The sequence below is a fragment of the Rousettus aegyptiacus genome, unplaced genomic scaffold (assembly GCF_014176215.1).
Source record: "Rousettus aegyptiacus isolate mRouAeg1 unplaced genomic scaffold, mRouAeg1.p scaffold_m13_p_9, whole genome shotgun sequence".
NCBI lineage: Eukaryota > Metazoa > Chordata > Mammalia > Chiroptera > Pteropodidae > Rousettus > Rousettus aegyptiacus.
The window spans coordinates 36,341,610-36,357,655 of NW_023416312.1; the positions used below are offsets into that span (position 1 = coordinate 36,341,610).

Below are 16,046 nucleotides of genomic sequence, written 5' to 3' on the forward strand. Positions count from 1 at the left end.
AGACACATTGTATTAAAATTATCAAAAATCAACACCACATATAGAATTTTCAGGACAGCCAAGGAGAAGAAAATGGTAATTTATGAAGGAAAACCCATTAGATTATCCTTGGACTTCTTAGCACAGACCTCATAAGCCAGAAAGGAGTGGAATCACATATTCAAAATATTAAGTGAAAGGAGCTACCTGACTAGAATAATGTATCCAACTACACTCTCTTTTAGATATGAAGGAGAAATAAAAACCTTTCTAAACATACAAAAATTGAGGAAACTCGCCACTACGAGGCCTGCATTACAGGAAATACAGAAAGGGGTAAGCTAACCTAAAACAAAATGACAAAAAAAATGCATAGTTAGGAGTAAGGTGACTATCAGGAAAATAGAAGCAGAAGAGTGCAACTCTTACTAAGAACAAGGCGTTATAAGCTTAAACAATAAGAAGAGAATTGCTATAGAAAGATAGTAATGAACATCAAGCATACATAAGGACAAATTGAGACAACAATGACTGAAAAGGAGAGGAGTCAAAGATCCAAATTCACGAAGGGGAATAGAGATAAGGCACATGCAGAAGAAAGTGGATGACCATCACATTTGTGATGGTAACGACACACCAAAGATTCAGAACTGAAGAATATAACATAAAACAAGAAGAAGGAGAGGGAAAATTCACAGAAGCAAACCAAAATAAAGAAAATAAACACAAAAGGACAAAGATTAGCAATGGAAACACCAAGCTACCAGAAATCAAAAGTTAAAATGGATCTAAGAAGACTTCATATTTCAATAATCACACTAAATGTAAATGGACTGAACTCATCAATGAAAAGGTACGGAGTTGCAGATTGGATCAAAATAGAAAACCCAACCATATGCTGCCTCCAGGAGACACATCCCAACCCCAAAACCAAAACAAATATAGACTCAAAGTGAAAAGGTGGAAAATGATATTTCGAGCAAATGGCATTCAGAAAAATGATGGAGTAGTGGTATTAGATGAAATAAACTTCGAAATAAAAAAGGTAAAGAAAGATACTGAGGAACACTTCATAATGATAAAAGGAATCATGCACCAAGATAACATAACACTTATTAATATCTATGCTCCCAATCAGGGAGACCCAAAAATATGTAAAACAACTACTAACATAACTAAGAATAGAAACAGACCAAAACACTATTGTACTAGGGGACCTAAATACCCCATTGTTGCATATGGACAGATCATCCCAACAGAAAATCAATAAGGAAATAACATCCTTAAATGACGCATTAGACCAACTTGACATAATTGATATTTACAGAGCCTTCCATCCCAAAACAGCTGCTTTATACATTCTTCTCTAGTACACATGGAACATTCTCAAGGATTGACCACACACTGGGACATAGAGATAGCCTCAACAAATATGAAAATTGAAATTATACCAACCATATTCTCTGATCATAATGCTCTGAAACTAGAGATCAACTGCAAAAGGAAAGCAGGAAGAACCACAAATACGTGGAGATTAAACAACATGCTACTGAAGAATAACTGGGTTAGGGAAGAAATAAAAAGAGAGAACAAGAGATACATAGAAACAGATGAGAATAATACCACAACATATCAAAACTTATGGGACATGGCAAAAACCTTCAAAAGAGGAAAGTTCATATTATTATAGGCTTATCTCCACAAACAAAACTGAGCCCAAATAAACAACCTAACACTTCATCTTTAAAAATTAGAATAAGAATAACAAATGAAGCCTAAAGTCAGTAGATGGAAAGAAATAATTAAAATTAGAGCAGAAATAAATGAAATTGAAGACAAAAGAAATAGAAAAATTAAATACAACAAAGAGCTGGTTCTTTGAGAATGTTAATAAAATTGACAAACCCCTGGCTAGCCTCCTTAAAGAAAAAAGAGAAAAGTTGCAAATAAACAAAATCAGGAATGACAGAAGGGAAACTACCACTGACATTGCAGAAATACAAAGGATCATACAAGAATACTATGAAAAAATATATAATGCTGAATTTAATAACCTAGAAGAAATGGACCAGTACTTAGAAAAATACATCCTTCCTAGACTGAATCAAGAAGAAATGGAAAATCTAAAACGACAGATCAGCAGTATGGAAGTTGAAACACTCATCAAAAACCTACAAAAAAGAAAAAGTCAAGGACCAGATGGCTTCACCAGTGAATTCTACCAAATATTCAAAAAAAACTTAACACCTATTCTTCTCAAAATCTTCCAAAAAATCAAAGAGGAGGCAATACTCCCAACTCATTTTATGAGACCAATATTATCCTGATACCGAAGCCTCATAAAAATAACACACAAAAAGAAAATTACAGGCTAATTAACTTAATGAACACAGATGCAAAAATCCTAAATAAGATGCTAGCAAAGTGAATACAGTAACATATTACAAAGGTTATATACCACCATCAAGTGGGCTTCATCCCAGATGTACAGGGAGGATTCAACATATGCAAATTGATTAATGTGGTACACCACATAAACAAATTGAAAAACAAGAATCGTATAATCATATCAATAGATGCAGAAATAGCCTTTGAGAAGATACCTTAACATAATAAAGGCCATATATGACAAACCCTCAGCCAACATTATAATTAATGGTGAAAAGCTAAAAACCCTTCCTCTAAGATCAGGAACAAAACAAGCCTGTTCATTATCACCACTGTTATTCAATATAAGGTTGTAGGTCCTAGACAGTGCAATCAGGCAAAGAAAGATATAAAAAAGCATCCAAATAGGAATCAAAGAAATCAAACTGTCACTATTTGTGAATGACATGACTCTCCATATAGAAAATGCTAAAGATTCCACTAGTTTACTACTAGAAACAATAAGCAAATATGGTAAAGTTTCTGGATACAAAATCAACGTTCAAAAATCCGTAGCATTCTTATACTCTAATAATGAAGTGTCAGGAAAAGAAGTAGAAAAAATTATTCCTTTTACAATTGCAACAAAGGAATAAAATACCTAGGAATAAATTTAACGAAACATGTGAAGGATCTATATAATGAAAACTATAAGACCTTATTAAAAGAAATAGAAGAAGATACAAAGAAATGAAAGTATATTCTGCATTCTTGAACTGGAAGAATCAACATAGTTAAAATGACCATATTACCTAAAGCATTATACAGATTCAATGTAATCCTCATCAAAATCTCATTGGTATTTTTTTAAAGAAATGGAACAAAATATCATCAGATTTGTATGGAAGGACAAAAGATCCCAAGTTGCCAAATCCATCCTGAAAAATGAAGAATGAGGATTAGTTATCACTCTATCCAACTTCAAATTATACTACAAAGTGATACTAATCAAAAAGGCATGGTATTGGCAGCAAAACAGACACGCAGACCAGTGGAACAGAATCGAGAGTCCAGAAGTAAAACCATAATTATATGGGCATAAATTTTTGACAAAAAGCCAAAAGCATACAATGGTGAATGGAAAGCCTCTTCAATAAATGGCGCTGGGAAAACTGGAAAGTCACCTGCAAAAGAATGAAACTAGACTGTTTTCTATCACCACGCACCAAAATTAACTCAAAATGGATTAAGGACCTGAATATAAGGCCTGAAACAACAAAATGCATAGAAGAAAACATAGGAACTAAACTCAAGGACCTTGGACTTAAAGAGGATTTTAAGAATTTGATCTCAAAGGCAAGGGAAGTAAAAGCTAAAATAAATCAATGGTACTACATTAAACTAAAAAGCTTTTCTTAGCAAAAGAAATCATCAACAAGAGACAATCATCTGAATGGGAAAATATATTTGCAAGCAATACCTTCAATAATGGCCTAATACCCAAAACATTAAAAGAACTCATACGACTCCACAACAACCAAAAAAAAATAAATAAATGATCCAATCAAAAAATGGGCGGAGGACCTGAACAGACACTTCTCCGTAGAGGACATACAAATGGCCAATGAATAAATGAAAAGATGCTCAACATTGCTAGCTATTAGGAAAATGCAAATCAAAACCACAATGAGATATCATCTCACACGTGTTAGAATAGCTGTAATCAACAGGACAAGTAATAAGAAATGTTGCAGAGGATGTAGAGAAAAAGTAACCCTCATACACTGCTGGTTGGACTGTAAATTGGTACAGTCACTATGGAAAACATTACGAAGATTCTTCAAAAAACTAAGAATTGATCTACCTTATGATCCTGCAATTCCTCTGCCGGGTATTTAGCCAAATACTTGAAAACCCATATCCGAAAAGATATTTGTATACCGATGTTCATAGTAGCATTATTCACAGTGGCCAAAACATGGAGGCAACTGAAATGTCCTACGATAGATGATTGGCTAAAGAAGCAGTGGTACATATGTACAATGGAATATTATTCAGCCAGAAGAAAAGATGAAATACTACCATTTGCGATGACAAAGATGGACCTCAAGATAATCATGCTAAGCGAAATAACCCAGATAGAAAAAGTTGAAAATCACATGATATCACTTCTATGTGGGATATAAACCTAAAAGCAACAAAGGAACAGGACAAACAAACAGAGACTCATGGATGTGGACTATAGGCTAGTGGCTACCAGAAGGTAGGAGGTGAGGGGAGGGGGGAGGTAAAGGAAGTCAAATATGTGGTGACATAAAGAAATTTAACTATGGGAGGTGAACACACAGTGTAAATATATATGTGTGTGTGTGCGTGTGTGTGTGTGTGTACAGATGAAACTTATTGGATTTTGTTAACCATGTAATCATAAAAATTAATTAATTAATTAAAAATCATTTACATAAATATTTAAAATATGAATATAGGACAAGTATGAAGTTCCTCTAGGGCAATTTCCCAAATTTTGTTCCATTGAACATTAAACCCAATATTGGCCCACAGTAAAAACTCCACAATGAGATAGGCATGGGAAATACTTCATTTTATAACTCACTCTTGGAAATGTCCAACATAACATTACAATATTAAAGGCTCTGGAAAATGCTGCAATAAAACACTTGTTTAACTTTGTGTTACAAAGTAATCCTACAATGTATTTGCCCCTTGACTATATTTTTTACTCTCTTCCTCCAGCTCTTGACCTTGTTTCTCAGGAAAAAAAAACCCTTCATGTTGTCTATTACCATGTACACCCTATAACATTGTGGTGACCACACTTTAATTTTTTTTTCTCACAGAATTCCTGGGTAGCTAATGGATTCATGAAAAGTCAGTCAATCAGTAAACATTTATTGAGTATTTTCTGTAACCAGAGTGTTAGGGGCTTGGATATGGATGGAATGGAGAGACAGCAAGCAAGGAAAGACAGTCTTGTCCTCTAGAAGCACACAATCGAGTGTGGAGTTCAAAAATATCCTCTGGAAAAGTTTACTAAAATTAAAAAGGGCAGTAGAAGATAAAAGGGTACATATAAGGGCCTGGGCAAGGAGTGCTTTGAGAATGAAGAAAGAAAAAGTGTGTGTTGACTTTCAAAAGTTCCTGGAGACTTTGGACTTTGGCTGGGCTAGGAAATATGGGAAAGAATTGGATAGGCAGAAAGAAATGGAGATGGTGTTCTCAGTAAGAAAAAAGGTTTGAGAAAAAGGAGAGAGATAACTAAGGTCAAAATGTGTTTAGAAGCTAAGATTGAGTGTTAGAAAAAATAAGTTCTTAGCCCTACCATGACACTTGTGTGAGAATTCTGGTGTTCTTGTTGGGAGACTCTGGAAGGGGAATGTGAAGGAAGAAAATAATAAATCAAGTATCACTTTCATCCTTGGGCCTTGGCTACCTTTTCAAGACTATTGTGCCCACCTCAGGCCTCCACAATCCGTGTAGACATTGCCCAGGTCTCTGGCTCCCAGAATTGTCTCAGACACAATGTTTCCATTTCCTCAGTCACCAAAAGTAACTTGTGAGAACTTGATTGGTGCTTGGTGTGCATTCTCTTATCCAGCTGGTAGTCTATTTGGTGTATCACAACTTCCCTGGCCTGAAGCTGCTAGGCATGTGCCGCACTTGGGGTATTTGACAAACTGACACTCTACCACATGGAGTGTCCAACTCAGCTTGTCAAATACACGGAGCGTGGCACTGCAGGAGGCCAAGCCAGGGGCTTCAGTGGGAAGGTGAGATCTTCCTGGGAGATGTGGCCCTGGGGGAAAAGAGAGAGAAAGGAGTCACACCCTGAACCCCAGAGAAACTGTACAGGCTGTAGGGACCAGAATAGGAAAGTAAGCAAAATAGGCATAAGGTTCCTAACGTAAAGAGGGATCCTGAGAGTAGGTATAAAACGCCCAGTTGAGACTGAAAATGAGACCCCAGTGCTCATCTAGGGGTTCTTCAGGCCTGAATCTTATAGCTATAGCATTTTTAAGGGTCTCAAATTTTTCTGGGATCCTCTATGTGCAATTTGGAGAGAACAATTTAGTTATCATCCTGACTCCTTGACCTCAGGAAAGGGCCATGCCCCAGAGTCAATATCTATGCCCCCACTTCCCATCCTTCCCAGTTTTCTTACAGTGTGGGGTTATAAACTTAAGTTTTGAGGTTAGACATGGGCTCGAATCCTGGCTCTACCATTAATAATCTGGGAAAACTTTGCTAAAGCATTTAATCAATCTGAGCTCCAGTTTCCCACATCCATAAAATGTGTATAAATATAGTACCTGCCTAATAATTTATAGTGAGATAACATGAGATGATGTATGTAAAGTCCTCAGTTCAGTATTCGATACATAACAAATGCTAAAAAAAATTTTAAAAAAAGATGATTGTCCTGGCAGAAGGAAAGTAAGGGCCAGTGATGATTTAACGGGGTCAAATTAGATAAAACAGAAATTTCTGATAGCCTCAGCCTTACCTAAGATGGTCCCCTTATACCATAAGGACTCAAGAGTGGCAGCTATAAAAGGACTAACAACTAGTCTCATCCATTCATATTGTAAATGAGGAAATGAAGGCTTGTGTTGGGGAAGAGAATTGCTAAAGATCATAAAAGTTGTGCACAGTTCAGGATTGTGCCCTATATCAATTTGTTGGGCCATCCGGCTTTTCTCATCAGTCCTTTTACCTCCTTGCTCTGTACATATCTCTGGGAAAAAAAGATACACATCAGCAAGGAAGGCAAAAGATTGGTAGTGGACTTAGCAGTGAAGCATTGGGGTCTTTCAACCCACAGCCATCATATAAACAAGGAAGCTTCCAGGAGCATGGTCAGGCCTAAAACTTCTAGGAGAATTCCCTTGGCAACACCCAGATCCTGTTGTTAAAAATTTCAAGCTCCCTGTGTCAAATTCACCTCCTTTCCATATGTGGCAATTGATCTATGAGAAAGTACTTGACCTATATTAAATACTGGCATGAAAAGTGGCAAACATTCCAAGATTATTAGAAATAGAAAACTGCTGCATGAGGCCATAAGGCCTTGTTCCAGCTAAAATAAGGCATAGAATTTGTCATTCATCAAAAAGAAATCAGAATGTTTTTATAATCTTAACTCTTTTAGCTGAATGTATGTTGGTAAGGAGGTGACATACCCCTCTAATTTGATATCTGAGAATGACTTCAAACCTAAGGCTCTACAATATCTTCCTCATTCTTTTATTTTCCTCTCTACCTACTCAATCTATTCTCAGCAACCCAGAATTGTGGCCCTTTTAGCCAAAGCAACAATCATTGTCAACAAACATGGTAGAGTGGAAATAATAATACGATTTAGGAGTCTAATGCTGCTTTGGGCACCAACTAGCCAATCATGGCATTGGGGAAATCTTTCTTTGGGCTTCAGTTTTCTTCTCTGGAAATGGGGACAAGAAGACTTACCTGGCAGACTTGTTAGAAAAGTGTTCGATGAGCTTTCCAGATCCTCCCATCAAGGAGCCCACATGTACCTTAGTTCAGTTCCTGGAGCTGTGGGTGGAAGCAAGCCAAGGAAGTTGATTCATAGAGTTTAAATTCAGTATGGCAGGGAAGAGAGAACTGAACCGGCACCTTTCTGCTATGATCACTCTCATTAGCTACCAGCTCCAGTGAGACCTGTATAAACTGGAGATGTCCACAGCCTCCTGAACACTCTTTCTGACTTTATCAAAAAGAAAGTGTGATTTTAGGGGGCTAAAGATTCCTTCTTAGTACACTAGAATTTAAAGAGACTTATAAACCATATAGCCCCGGTTTTAAGGGAAGGAATCAGTGGCTGAGCTGAAACTAGTTTTGTTTCCACTCTTGATGTTCTAGTCCACATCTCCAAGAGTGTGCATATAAAAAATAAATAAATAAAAAGCAGGTTTGATTGAGAAAGGCTGGCCGGACTCATAGGAAGAAGAGGTGGGTATCCATATCAGGTAACATTTAGGGACTCTGGAATCTCTTCTCTTGGCCTGCCATGCTATATAAAATATCATCACCTTTCCCCTGTTCTACCCTGGAAGGGCTAACATACCAAGCAGCAGGATGTGCCCTGCAACTGACTCAGTTGGGCCTTCTGGGGCAGTCTGGATTTTTTTCAGGCATGTTTCGGCCCCCTGTTCAGTCCCACCCAGAGATGTTTACTCAGCATAACTTTCATGCCCTTTCTCAACAAGGGCTGACAACCATCAAAACAAGATATAAAAATTAAAAAAGTCTCTAGATACTATTCATCTAATCCTTCCCTTTTTCTTTGCAAAAGGCCTCTCAAATTTCCTGACTCTTGTTTCCAGAGAATGGTCCACCTCTATGTGGCTATCTTCTAAACAGTGTGTTTGGGGAGGAAATATTATCTCCCCTTATCACTATTAGGAGCTCCAGAATAGAAGACCAATGAGAACTTTCTTCTCTCCCACCCTTGACCAAGGATCCCTGAGGAGGATTCGAGGAGACTGACATGGACAGGTCCAAACCACCTTTGGTAGCCATGAACACTGCCCCAGCTTGGGAATCCAAGCAGAAAGAGCAGATGAATACTATACCTGTTACTGAAGTGGCACCTTGGTCTTAGAAGAGGCACAGGTTCCCTGATGATGAGTCAAACTGCAGAGTCCAGAGGGAACTGGGCTTTATGCTATGAGCAGGAATGTTGTGTGTTTTCAAGGGCCCTTGGTGTCTTCAAGAGGAAACAGAAATGAGGAAGATAAGGCTGAGGTTAGCCAACGGAAATCTGGGTGCAAAATGACAAAACAGTGCTGTTGTGAAAGGGTCTGCTAGTGTAGCAATAGTCCTCATTGCCATGCCTCTGCCCACTCCCAGCCAACCTCCAACAGATACTGTCACTCCAAGCTTCAGAGAGTTTGAGCAGAAAGCCCCTGGCTGCCCTGACTCTGCCTATAGGTCAGGGAGATTTCTCCAGAGTTACTGAGGGAATCCTGGAATGTCAGAGCAGAGACATTATCAAATGAAAATCTCCATTGTCAAAATTAAGAAACTGACCCTATGTGGGATGAGGGGAAATGCCTGATATCAAAAAGCAAATTGGTGGAATAGCTGGAGTTTGAATCCATTTTTACCAACACCAAATTGTGTATTCTCTCATTCTGTCAGAATGACTCTTAGTCCTGAAATACCCTTTATTACCTCCTCTGGCACAGCTTCTTCTCTGGAACAGGTGCAAAATTTGCAAGGCCAAGTCCAAAATGAAAATGAGGAGCTTCTTGTTAAAAATAAGAATTTCAAAATAACAAAAGCAGAACATTAAACCATGTATGGAATCTTTATAAGCATGGGGCCCTATGAAAATTTACAGGACATATGTCTATGAAACTGGCTCTGCTGGCACAGCTCTGATTACAGATCACATTCTGGCATCTAGGGGCCTTACAAAAGAAAAAAAAGAAGAAAATTTATGTCTATTAAAGAACTTAGTATGTGTTTTACAAGTTTTATCTCATTTAATTGACAACCCAGTGTTATGATATTTTCATTATCCTTATTTATAGATGAGGACACTGAGGCATGAAGATGTAATGGAACTTGCCTAAGGGGAAAAAAACCGAGAAATAATGTAGAAGGGAGGATAGGCATTCAGGTCTTTCTGGCTTCATATTAGGCTTTTCTAATCTCCCACATTGGCTACAAGGAGGGAAAAGAAAAGAAGTTAACCTTGAGAAGGAAAATATGGTGCCAGACCCTTAACTGTGACCTCTAGGCTTCATGAGGAATGTGAAAGGTCTGAGAAGAAAGTGAGTGGCTTCTTAGCACCTTGTGTTTGCAACCTTTGGGCACCCCCCATCCACAGCCAGGAAGAGCTGGATTCCTATTATGCAGTCAGTGCTCTACATCATGAATCCTGATGACACAGCAGATAAGCGAGGCAACTCCTGCAATGCTTTCAGAGTATGCTTTGGTCCAAGTCCCAGTCCTTAGTTTACATAGCAGAAGTAGGATTCTTGGAAGTACTCAAGCCCCACTGAATAATCTATCCAAGCTACATACAGCCTTATAGATTCAGGTTTAAGAGAAAAGAACTATATCTTGAAAGCCAGGAGTTCTGTACCTTAGTCCCAGATCTGCCAATTCTGTTCCCTCCCTTGACCTTGGTTTTCCATTTGACTAACAGAGGTTGGACTAGATGATCTTGGTGACCTCTTCAAATCAAACATTCCCTGATTCCTTTATAAGTCCCTCCATACCACCCCACCCACCCCCAACACACACCTCATTGTGGGCTTCCCTGTTGTTGCAAGGTCTAGAGGCTCTCGGGACAGCCTGGGTTAGGAGTTCATTTGCACTCATTCTACTCTAGAGAAAACTTCATTCTACCAGAATAATATATTGTCTTAGTCATTGGGATCAGTTTCCCCAGATCTGATTTCTAGAAATATTCGGTTCTTTTTTCTTTTCGGTTTCTGACTAAAGCTTGGGGTGGAAGCAAGGACTGTCCCGTGGGCACTTTCCTAAGGAAGGACTCTTTTCCCCTACTCAGACCATAGTGATTAAGTTCAGCTACCCCTTTTTTCTTATTTTTTCACCTATCAGTTAAGGCATTTTACTGGCTTCTTATCAGGGGCCCTATGGAGACGAAGTCTTCACCTCAAGTAATTATTAATAGTGGCAACTTTGGGCCTCACTGTAGGTCCATGAAAGACAGCATTAGGGACAGGAGTACCTGCAAATCATGCCACCTATGCAGAAGGCCTGAATTAGATCAAAGAGCATTGGGGTCCTTGAAGTTCTTCCTTACCTCACAAACAGAAAGCATGCTTGGAAGGACCAAATTTGCAGTAATAGTACAAAGGGCACTTTTCCTTTAGGTATGTTATCCAGCTAAAAGACACAGAGTCTTCTCATTTTGGATACTCTTTGAGTTGGCTCTGCTTATAAAGAGGGGTGAAGGAGAAGAGAGTTTGATGAGGTCTCAGGCAAACAGTGCTGAGGTCCCACATTGTAGACACATTCATTTGTTAACTCAGTGCTGGAATAAAAAGAACACTGAATTTTGAGTAAGAGTCCCTGTGTCTTAGACTCTAGGTTAAAGCCCTTGGCTTTTAGACCTAGCTCTGTAACTAATTAACTATATTCCCTTAAAAAATTATGCACAGCTTGTCAGAGCCTCAGATATCCCATCACCGTGAGGCATTCTTGGGCTGGAGGGGAGAGGGACACAGGCATGCACCCAAGAAATTATGTCTTTCTACAGTATGAGACAAGTGATTTGACAAAGTTACCAAGTGTCATCCGAAATGTGGGTTAAAAAGGTATGATTCTCCAAGGGCAGGAGGTAAAGAGGTGGTGGTCTTTAGAAAAGTTCTTAGAAAAGTAGAATTCTAGCTAGATGTTAAAGAATAGAGAGAGAAAATAACAATGCTCATGATCTCTGGAAAACATTCTTTGACCACCCTTCTCCCAGCTAAGTTAGTTACTACCTAATTCACCTACCTTTAGTCTTAAAAATCTGTCCATTCTGCAGACATGTGCCTGTCTCTCACATGAGACCAAGAACTTCCCAAAGTAGGGGCTGTGTCTGATCCCTTTATTTTTTCACAGGACCAAGAAAGAAACAGTTGCCCCAGACTCTGAGTTGAATAAATTAATAAGCAAATGAAGATTTCTTAGCCCAAGCTTCTCATATTCCTTAGTTTACCTCACTTCTATAAAGGAACTTAGAGGGCCCCCCCTCAATTTTGAGTTCCTAACCCAATCTCACCCTACCTCCTATCAGAAACCTGCAAAGAAAAGGCCCCAGGGACAATTGCAAAGCTGAGGCCACTTCCTGTGCAAGAGGCTGGTGTCCACATACTCCACCTCAACCCTGGTTATTGCTGTGCACATGATTGCATTGGGACTTCCTCTGAAAGGAAACCCAAAGCTGATGCAATGTGTAGGGTGTCACCAGGCCAGGATCAAAGAACTTCGTGTACATCTGGACTTGGTGACAAAGGGTTCACTGTGAGGTTCCCCACAGACCCAGTGATATTGATAAGATAACCTACCAACTATAGCTGGATTTCACTCAGCAAGTGTATGTTGAGTACTTATTGGTTGCAAAGCCCTATGCTTGGCACCAAGGGGGAAAATAAATATATAACAGAACACCATTTTATATCTAATAGAAATATAATGTGAGCCACAAATTTTCTAATAGCTACATTAAATTTTTGAAAAATAAATAAAAATAATTTTGATAATATGTTTTATTTAATCTATGTATCCAGAAATGTTATCTTAACCTGTTAGTAATATAAACAATTATTAATGAGATATTTTACATGCTTTGAAATATGATGTGTATTTTATACTTACAGTATATAAAAATTTGGACTAACCATGTTTCCAGTGCTCAATTGCCACATGTAACTAGTAGCTACCACTTTGAATAACACATGTATAAGATGTGGTCCCTACCTTCAAGGAATTTACAGTCTAGTCCAGGAGCCAGACTGATACATAAGCATGTAGAAGAAATAAGTACTACAGTGTAAGTATATGTATGAAAAAGCCCACTGCATCAGAAGTCAGGAAACCTGGGCTACAGTCTCTTCTCTGCCACTTATTCTGTGTGTAACCTTGTGTAAATTCCTCTCCTTCTATGGGTCTCCATATTGCCATCTCTATGATGAGGCTAGACTAGATTTATTCACTCAACATGTTGAATGTTTTAAGTGTTAGGCATGGTGTGAGGCACTCAGGATACAGAGATGAACAAGACACATAAGAAGCCTATCTTCTTGATGCTTACAATGTAGGGGAAAATAAGTATTAAACAAATAATTCCAAGTAAATGTGACAAGAAATGGTGGAGCACAGAGACCTGGGAGAACGCATAGCAAGGAAACCTAATCCATCAGGTTTGGATATGGTCAAGGAAACCTCTCAGAGGAAGTAACATTTGAAGTGAAACTGAAGAATGAGAAGCAGTGAACTAAGTGAATAACTGGTGAAAGCCATTCCAAACAGAAGAAGCAGCATGTGTAAAGTCTCTGAGATGGAAAATAATATGGCCTAATCCAGAAGTTTAGGAGGCCAATGTGGCCTGTAATAGACTGAGAAAAGGAAAGAATAACTCAAAGAAAGATAGGAGGAGTAAACAAGGGGACCAAGCTGAGGAAGGCCTTGTATGCTAGGTTGAGAGTTTAAAATTTATCCAATGAGACAAGAGAAGCCAGAGAAGGTACAGTGATGCAGTGCCCTTCAATTTCTAAGCCAAAGAATTTCGGAGTCTAGGTAGGAAAGAAAAGTTAATTCCAACTGGTTGAACTAGAAACTTCACAGAAGAGATAGCATTTTAAAAGACCTTCAAAGCATAGTAAGATCAGAATAGAGCATTCCGGCAGAGTGGGGAACGTAAGTAAAAATACAGAGGGAGGAAAGAACATGATGAGCTTGTGTGAATGAAGGAACCACTGATGAAGCAAGGTATATATAAGCCTAAGAATATCTTTGAATATCTATAGATATTCCAACACACCAAATGTGTTCTGAGAGAAACCAGACAAAGACCTTGGGCTTACCAAGAGATTCATTTTGTACTGGAATAGTAATAATAATGATAATAATAATAATAATAATAATAATAATAATAAATCCATATAGTGAAATTACTAAGTACCAGGCACTGTCTCAAACCCTTTACATGTGTTATTTTATGTTATAGTCTAATGACAACCTTATGAGGTAGATACTATAATTAGCCCCCCATTTAACAAATGAGAAGCTGAGGTTCAGGGAGGTTATGTCAATTGCCTAAAATTGGACAGCAAGTAAATGGCAGAGGCAGGATTCAAATGTTGTGCAACAATTTATTAAGGGTAGGGATTTTGAAGCAATCTGAAAAAATATATAACATGGCTCTAGCTAATAAATATCAAATTCAAGTCAGTTATCACCTCGGTCTACAAGGGCAGTTTTATTCAGAAAAACCTCAATTAATTTCCAATTTATTATCATTAGCCTGAGCTGAAGCTGATCATCACTTAGCTTCTTAGAAAGAAAAAAATAAACAATGTAAATAAAATAAAAGTTCCAGAGAGTTGTTTAAAGACTAAGAAAAGCAAGCTGGTTTTATTGTTCACTCCCATACCTTATTCAAAGTCAGAGTCCTTTAGAAGCTTTCATCTATGATTGAAATAACTGAAGTGACTCTAACTAACCATTCTTATCTATTTCTTACAATGGTCCACTTAATGGTAAAAAACCCTAGGCAACAGTTTTGAATGCACAGGGAAGGAGGAACCAACTTAATGATAGCTCAGTGCATGTATTTGGAATGAACAAAAATGTATTTTTTTAAAGAGACATATTCTCTAATTTAGACTGTGGTGGGAGTCGCGGGTATCATTGAGATTTGGTACACACAGACAATATTCGTCTTCCTAGTGTTTCTTCTTACTGAAGAAAGTGCAAGGGTTGAGCATTTTGGGTGGGGGGGGCAACTAGAGAATTTAGGCCAAACACTTGAGCTTATATCACAGCTAAACTTCTTCTAGAAATTGGTTTAGCACTGATGTAAGAAGCAATCAATAACTACATACCACTCTCCAGGGTTAGTCACCAGGACACTTATCCTTAATGTTCTTGTCCTATATTTGTATATGTCAGTTTCCACAGGCTCATCTACAGAGTGGCAAACATCACAATTTGTGTAGTAATAGGTAGTTCAGAATTTCCGATGCATAACCTGAATTTTTCAAACCAAACAGATGCTTGTGATGTAGGTGACCAAACGTCTTTTACTGTTAAAGTATTATAACTAGAATAAGCAGGGAATAAAAATATCAAAGATGCTCAAAGTGGCTCAGACATTGAAGGTTGTCATGTGAGGCCTATAGTGACAAGAACATTAAACTTGGAGTTCATTTCTCGCTATCTATTACCCCTCTCAAAATTAAGCCAATAAATAGATACCTCATGATATTTTCAGAAAGTGGTATATCTGAGAGCTATATATTGGCACAAGAAGGAGCACTGACCCTCTATTCTCAGCTCTAGGCCGAATTAGAAGGGTGGAGTGCTTATTATGTATCACATACCCTCATATCTACTATATCACTTATTCCTCTCAATAACCTTGTGGAAAAAGAATTATTTCCATCTCACAAATTAGGACACTGAAGCTCAAAGAAAGTAAGCAATTTTCCTCAAAGTCACATATTTAGTAAGTGGCAGAGCTTAGATTCAGACATTTATTAGCTCTGCCCCTAATAAGGTATGAGAGGAGCTGCTCAAGAACTCACCATCTTTTTTGACTTTCTAAAACCCAGCAACCCAGCCACTACCATTAGCCTTAGAGCAAAAGGGGTTGTTCCATTAGATTGCAAGTTCCATGAGGGTAAGAATTATGTCAGTTATACCTAGTTTTCTATTAAGTTGCTGATTTTTTCTTCTTAATTGATTTTGGGAGTTCTTTATATATTAGAGAGATTTTTTTCCCTTTGTATGTAATAAAAATTGCAAATATTTCCACTAGTTTATAATTTGCCTTTTGTCTTTGCTTTAGTATTTTATATTTTTGTTTATTGTCTGTGTCTTCTACCAAGCTCCATGAGGACAGTGATTTTATCTTATTCACAACTGTATCTGTAGTGCCTAGAACTGTGCTTTGCTTATAGTGGGTGCTCAATAAATAT

General features: G+C 38.0%; 1 long non-coding RNA gene across 1 annotated transcript; it reads right to left on the reverse strand.

Annotated features, from left to right (window-relative positions):
• Positions 1–4,933: 4,933 nt before the first annotated feature.
• LOC107500970 lies at positions 4,934–9,098 on the reverse strand. The gene is made up of 3 exons (XR_001594636.2): positions 8,958–9,098; positions 7,831–7,917; positions 4,934–6,160 (listed from the first exon to the last, which is right to left on the reverse strand). It is a non-coding gene; the product is annotated as an uncharacterized LOC107500970 (long non-coding RNA).
• Between the last annotated feature and the right edge of the window lie 6,948 nt (positions 9,099–16,046).